Source organism: Trachemys scripta, chromosome 19, assembly GCF_013100865.1.
Source record: "Trachemys scripta elegans isolate TJP31775 chromosome 19, CAS_Tse_1.0, whole genome shotgun sequence".
Lineage (NCBI taxonomy): Eukaryota > Metazoa > Chordata > Testudines > Emydidae > Trachemys > Trachemys scripta.
Window position 1 is genome coordinate 3093496 of NC_048316.1, and position 7582 is coordinate 3101077.

A 7582-nucleotide genomic window follows, 5' to 3' on the forward strand; every position below is an offset into this window, starting at 1 on the left:
TCCGAAGAAGTGGGCTGTAGTCCACGAAAGCTTATGCTCTAATAAATTTGTTAGTCTCTAAGGTGCCACAAGTACTCCTGTTCTTCTTTTTGCGGATACAGACTAACACGGCTGTTACTCTGAAACTTAACAAAAAATAAATGATTAATTTAAAAGAAGAAGTCTGACAAAATTATGACCTGTTTGGGGATATTCCAGGAGAGGAATAAGAGGCTACTTTCAGCTCTTAAATGAGTCATTGCAAATTTTTTCACTCAGCTCTACATTTCACCTGTCTTCACACACAAAAATATGTAAAGACCCACAAAAAAGGCTGCTTATTTAAGTCACCTTCCCGTCTGCTTCCTGAATCATGAATGAGATCACAGCAGCAGACCATAGAATTTCCCCATTGCTTTGACAATTCCATGAGCTACCCAGGTATCCACAAAACCTTGCTATTGGTGGAGGAATAGAATGTGATAACAAAATCAATATGCATTGCTCTCATCAGCTATCTCCAAGGGAAAATGCAGTAATCGAAGCTGAAATATCTTTAAAACCTTCAGTGCAAAAGGCACCTCACATGCCTGGCTGGAATTGTATGATTTGGGGGGACAATAATAAGAGAAATTCCAGGGAGCACAAGAATTACTAGGCTTTCAGATAATCTTTTCTTCAGAGAATAGAATGTAAGGCACATGTGCAGAGAACCTCCTTTCTGAATGCAGCCATTAACTAAAGAAAATCTGTTTTTGACATTCAGAGAATATTGTTTTAAGCCCTATTTCCTGATGTTCTGTAAACCACTGAGGAGCCCCCTTGGAGTGATGCATGTTCGACTGTAATAAGAGATTGATTTTGTGAATAACATGCATGGTTAATTAGAAAATAAATCCTGCTCAGTATTGATTCACTCACTCACTCACACCACACTTCACAGCCTTTGGGTTCTTTAAACAAAAATAGTTCGTGTTGCTTTCCATCTTGAGTGAGACTAGACTGAACTCAGAGTCATCTTTGCCAGCTAGATTCCTTTGCAATAGACCAAAAAGCACAGATCAAGGAAAGAAACACTTCACTGTCAAGGAATGAATTAAATTTTAACAAATTTTCCATTTGCATTTTTTTTTTACAAGAGAAAAAATATATTGCTGATTAGCAGAAAACACATATGCGCATTTCTGAAATTAGGCCTTCTGATTCCAACCTGAGTTATTGTTCCATCTGGCATTTAACTGACAGAAATGTAGAATAAAACAAGAGTATCCTTGCTTTAAAGTCTGATGTTACTAAAGAATTCATCAAAGTGACAAGACTACAGAAGTCATGCATTACCACTTTACTATTCCCTTACCATTCACTAGAGAATAATGCCTGCTTGGAGTTGCATATGATCTGTTTCAATTATTTTTTAATTTACATTGTGGTAAAACTTTGACAGTAAGGGAAAAAATCATGCAAAATACTTTCTATAGCTCTTGTTATATTAAAAAACTTCCCTGCTATGAATACTCGGTGTTTTCTGTATCAACTGATTAGTTAACATGCATTTAAAAAAACACATTTGCATATAAGTATCATTTCAGCTTTCAATATGTATTTTCTTTCTTAGTCACCAGTTGAATCTTGCCAGTATCGATATGGAACAGGAGATAAAAACATACAAGTATTAATACATCACTTCTAGGACCATATGTAAATAACCTGGAATTACTCTACTGCAGTGGTTTGCAACCTTTTTATTTTGCGGACCCCTAAAATATTTCAAATGGAGGTGCAGGTCCCTTTGGAAATCTTAGTCATAGACTGCAGACACCCAGGGTCCATGAACCACAGGTTGAATACCACTGCTCTATTATTTGACACCCTTGTTGTGGTTCTTTACTCACATAGCTCCCATCACTCGAAACAGGGGACGAAAAATAAAGGAAAGAAGATGTCCAATCAGTAGAGGAAAAGGAAGAGCAAGTCATTCTGCCAAGGAGACTTTGGATGAAGTTTTGGAGAAGCAGGGTCTCAGAACTGTCTTGCCACAGAAGGAATAACATATGCAGTGGGAAATTATGCAGGCTTTATATGCTAATCATTTGCTGCTCATCATTAGTTCACAGGAACTATTCACGGGAAGAAACACAGTTACCTCAGCAACTGTGTGTCAGTGCATAGTGCTTGGTCTGTGTGAAATATGCGAAGAGCAACTTCAGGCCTAGACCAGCTCAAATGAAATTCCTACTGGCTCAGCCAGTGGAAAGTTGCCTTTTGCTTTACCTTGTAAAATTCCTGCCAGTGGACTCCCAGGTTCCCAGATTGAATCTCAGCTGAGGTAAAAAGCAGAGGCCTCCCAGGCGGTAGAGCATACTAGGGGGTTAAACCCTCCCCCCACCTGCAGAGTCTGAGCATAGGCTTCCTAATATGACTGGAGCTGGCTGGACATTTTTTGATTAATCTTTGTTGTTGAAAAATGCTGATTTGTCCAAACAAAACTGGGCATGAAACAGAGTCATTTCTGACAAACTCCCCAACTCACACCATGTTGAGGAAAAAGGTTTAAAATGTTGCAGCACTTTCCAAGTGAAAAATTCCAGGTTTCCAGTTTGAAATTACATTTTGTTTCCAAATTTAAGCTAAAATGTTTAAAAAGGAAAAAACTTTGAAGCTGAATCAAATGATGATGAAACTTTTTGATTGGCTGAAATAAAAACAAATCAGTTTTTGGTGCATGAATAGTTTTAAGAGTTTGATATTTCATCCTGATTAGAGATGGGGAAAGATGTTGAACTCAAAAAAAAATATTCAGGGGATAGGAATGCCATGTCGTGTCCATCTTTAAATATGACAATCTGCAGATAGACAGCTATCTTCCTTGAGAAATCAGATGCTCCTACCTGATGTATACAGCAGCACTTCATCTCTGAGGCTGATAGAAAATGTCCTTTTTTGCAAGGAGTCATGCTGGCAAAGCTCTGAAATGTGCACAGAAAGCGAACGCAAATCCATAATCACTTCCCAATATCAGTGAATGTTCATGGAGTTTGCTTTCCACCACATACTCCCCTCTAGTGTGGCGACATCATGTCCCATGGCACTTACTCTGCACTGTTGTTCCTTTGTCATCTCTCTCAGTGTTAGTGGGTGTCACAGGATAAAACTGGCCCTTTAAAATGAAAGAAGCTGGTCAGCTGGTTTTCAAAGAAGGCACCTGTGCCCTAGAGGGTAAAGATTGGCAGGTGAGAGCTGCTAGAGGTTCAGAGGCTGCAGAAGGTCCTTGAAGGAAGCTGTAGGTGGTTCCTAGGGAAGGCTAAAGGCAGGAGAGCCACAAAGGAGTTTGCTGGCTGGGGTCCCGAAGCCAGAGAGCCAGGACTAGAGGGCTGGAGAAGGCTGAAGATCAGACTGGAGCAGATGGAGTTGCCTACTGACTTCTAAGCCGGAGAGCCGAAAGCGAGCGCTGGAGACAGGGGAATGGCAAAGGGGTTACCCACTGCCATCTCCATGCTGGAGAGCTGGAACCAGAGGGCTGGAGTGGACAGAGGCCCAGGACAGTGTGGGATGGTCTCCCAGTATAGGGGATTCCTGCTGGAAAGAGAGGAGTTGCTTTTCAGCTGAAAGTGGAGTGGCTGTCCTGGTAAAAGGAGAGGACCAAAGGTGTGGTGGAAGATGCTGGTTTGTGTTATGCTGATGGATTAAAGAATGTGGGGTTTTAAGGAGTGTGTGTGAGAAATGTAGTATGTGTGGGACTTTTGTGGTGGATTATTTGAATTATGCGTAGTTAATAAACCAGCTCCAGGAGTGTATTGCTGAATCAAGAAAGCTTGCATGGAGTTACTGGGCATTGGAAGGAGGGGAAACGGAGGTAGGCGCCCTTTTCATGCAGTGGCCTGCTGCAGGAGTGCACCCCAGCAAGGGAGCGGCGGGACAGCACCCTGTTACAGTGGGATTGTCCCAGTCTGGTGAGGAGAGGAGAATGCTCCTTGTTAAAGATGGGCACTTTCCAGCCTTTGTGAAGTCAGGTCCAGTCTCCCCGTCCCACACACGCCTGAACCAATTGCTTGGAACAACTTGCATGCATGTCTCAGGAGGAGCTCTGTGGCGTGTAGGGTTCCCTGGAGGACAGCATTATCTGCTCAGAAATACCCCAGAAGACCTCAGCAGAGTCCCTGTACATATTTGCAGGAGGCTACCCCTATATAAGTTATGGACTTGAGGAAAGAAGGAATGGGGAGGAAGGTGTTAAATCTGTCCCAGTGTTCACTAGGAAATAAAGTATAACAAGAGGCATCCAAGACACTATCGGCTTTAGCAACCATAATGCTTGTGTACTGAGCTGGACACATTTATCCTTCCCAATTGTACAGCATGTTCCATGGCGATCTAAGGCATGCAGCCAAAGCCAGAAGCACGGGGCCTATTCCATAGTATCTGGGAGTTTTGTGTCCTGTATCAAGATTAAGATCCTGTATGCAGGTGCCGAGCTGTGGAATTCCGTGAATACTCTCTGGTCACCTCCCATGGAAATGGCACTTCTGCTGAGTTAAGTCCGCATTGATTTTCGCTATTAACCTTTCCCCTGGATTTCCTGTCTCTTGCATCATATTCCTCTGCACTCTGGTTCACTAATATTGATTTTGAACAGATGAATTGTCACATTCCGTTTGAGCTAAAGTTAATTCCATCTACTCAGTCATCTTTAAAATTATTATTTAACTGTCCCTCTCCCCAATTTCATTTTTCTTTAAGCTTGCTATTAAATTAAGCCGCTAGCACACTCATTTTAATTTTTCCGAGTTAAAGCGATATCTCACTAGGCTTTGACATCTCATGAGATGCTGGGCTGTCCCCTAACTTCTTGCTTGTTTGCTTTCCTTCCTTCCTTCCTAACTAACTAACTAAATGTTGGAGAATTTGAAATCTTCTGTTGGCAGTTCTGGTCTGCACACTGGCAAGAGACAGAGAGCCCTGTCAATCAATGTCAGAGCTGTGCAAGGAATGATACATCTACAGGGAGAAATTATCCTTTCCCAGTTGTTTGGTGCTGTGTTTTCCAGGTCAAATTATATGATATTATCATTAATGCTAGTGCTAATAATACTTTAGATCTATAGCGTTCCTTTCACCCAAGAATCTTAAAGTGATTTAACCTGCACAATGTCCCTGGGATGTACTTACTAGCCCCATTTTGTGGAAATACTAATGTGTTGCGGGGAACATTCATCCCGGTGCAGCGGGCCAGCCTCAGACTGGGGTATCATTCAAATTACATGTAGGGTTTGCCTCGGATTTAATTGATGTATAGGCTTTGTGCTGGCCCTCTATGCAGGGGTGAGTTTTGCTCAGGGCGGTTAAGTGATATGCCCAAGGTCACAAAGCTAGTCAGTGGGAGAGCCGGGGGGAGCAGAACCAGAGAACCTTGGCCTCTAGGCATGCACTCCAAGCCTCAGACAAGCTGAGCTCAGTCCTCCACTGTGCTGAATATACAGTTGGCACAGCTGAGAAGAGGCTGGGGGTAAGTGACTCTAAGGGCACCTCTACACTGCATTTTAAAACTCACAGCAGTGAATCTCAGAGCTCAGGCCTACAGGCTCGACCTCACAGGGCTTGCACTATGGCACTACAAGAACCTGTGTAGACATTTGGGCTTGGCTCTGAAGCCCAGGGTGGGGCTTAGCTCTCCTTGGCCGCTTTTCTATTCCCTTGATCCTGGACTGGCCAGAGGCCAAAATGGCCTCCGTGTAACTTATATCAACCCTTAGGCATCTCCAAATTACCCCACTTGTGGCCAATTGCTGCACCTGCTGGGATCTAGCACACCAGGCACCTCTGCTTCTTCCTGCCCCGGAGTGCCCCTCTCCTTACCCAGTGTCTCCCTTAGACCAGGGGCAGTGGGAAATGGGCAGCACAGAACCTACTTTGTTTTGGAAACTCTGGTTCTAAGCACCAAGAGTTGAGTCCACGACTGAGCCTGGTGTTTCATCATTGTCAATGCTATCCTGTCTGAGGTGGCAGAGAGCTGTTAAGAGAACCGTACGTCGCAGAAACGTTCCAGGATCCTAATTTAACAGAGATCAGGGTGAAATCCTATCTCCATTGAAGTCAATAGTGAGCTCACCATTGACTTCAGTGGGGCCTGGAATTTAGCCTAATGCTCAGTAATTTATCAATTTGCTAATGTTCTGCATTTTAAATTTTAAAATGTTTCTCTGATGCTTCAAAGCATTTGCACTTCTACAAAAATCCTTCTCTGGTAAAAGCAACTTTTATTTTTAGTCTTGCTTTTTACTTAAAAATCAAGAATTCCCTTTGGATCAGTCTGTAAGCAATGAATTGCAGAGAAACTTTCTCTCCAACCTCATCTGAATGATGCACATCCCAGGGGGTGGAAAATTACTGAAAACTATAATAGTAAGTAACAAAGAAGTCTTAAATCCAAGCTCTATGGCCATTTATAATCACATCAAGTGTGATTCATTTCACTCGCAAATCCTGCCTCATTCTCTCAGTGCTGCTAAAATGTACAATTCTACTGCAGCGGTTTTGTCTTGCAATGGTTTTGAAGACAGAAATTCAGATCTCGAGCAACGATAACCTTGAATTTTAATTTTTGCTTTGAGATTGGGATCCATTTTGGGGACGGGGGAGATTAGGCATATTTGACAGTGTCCTAAAATGGGGCTTGTGGCTCCTCTCTCTCCATGACTGTAGGATCAGGACAAGTCGGATCAACAACAGGCTTTTATTGTCATAGCACTAATAATAATGGTAATCCTTAGCACTTCCATATAGTTCTTTATGTTCCAAAGTGGTAGGCAGACATTAGCTAATCTCAGTGGTTGGCAAACTCACCCAGCAAGTTGCTTCCATTCATCTCTCAAGCAAAATACAAACAAATGGGTCAGTCATAATATTTGCTGACGTGGGCCCCAATCCTGCACATGTTTTTGCATATGTTTAATGTGACTCATGTAAGTAGGCCCATTGATCTCAATGACACTACTCATCTGTGTAAAGTTAAATCAGAAGTTAGACTGTAATCTCTCTGGGGAGGGAACCTGCCTTTGTATTGCAGCCTGTATAAATAGTTGAGGGTTGTATGCTATACCGTAATGCTAATACTCATCATGTTTGCCTGTATTGGTACTAGCACAACTTATGTAAAACTTTACCCCTGCCCTTTCTCCACTTTCCTACACGTTCCTCTGGCGTTTTTGCACTTTACCACTACGGGCAGCAGGTGCCCCTTTTATAAAGGAATGCTCATTCTAATTCAGGCCTGATACCTACTAACACCTTTACCACTCTTATTTCAGCTGTGCAGAGTTAATGGAGCCTTTGTTTAAATTTTCTATTTTTAGCAGGTAAGATAATCACGCTGGCCTCATTCTGCTCCATATATCACCGCCAGATAGCAGACGGCAAGGTCAGACCCCGAGGAGTGACTGTGGAAGGCAGCTGTGAACAATGACACATGAAGGCAATAGCTTGGCCAGAAGGCACCCACAGTGAGCTAATAATGTGAGAGCAAACGAAGGCAGGACTCACTGCAGGATGGAGATGTGGCCTGCATGCCTCAGAGGGCTGTAGCATCACGCTGGAAAAGTAATGTGTC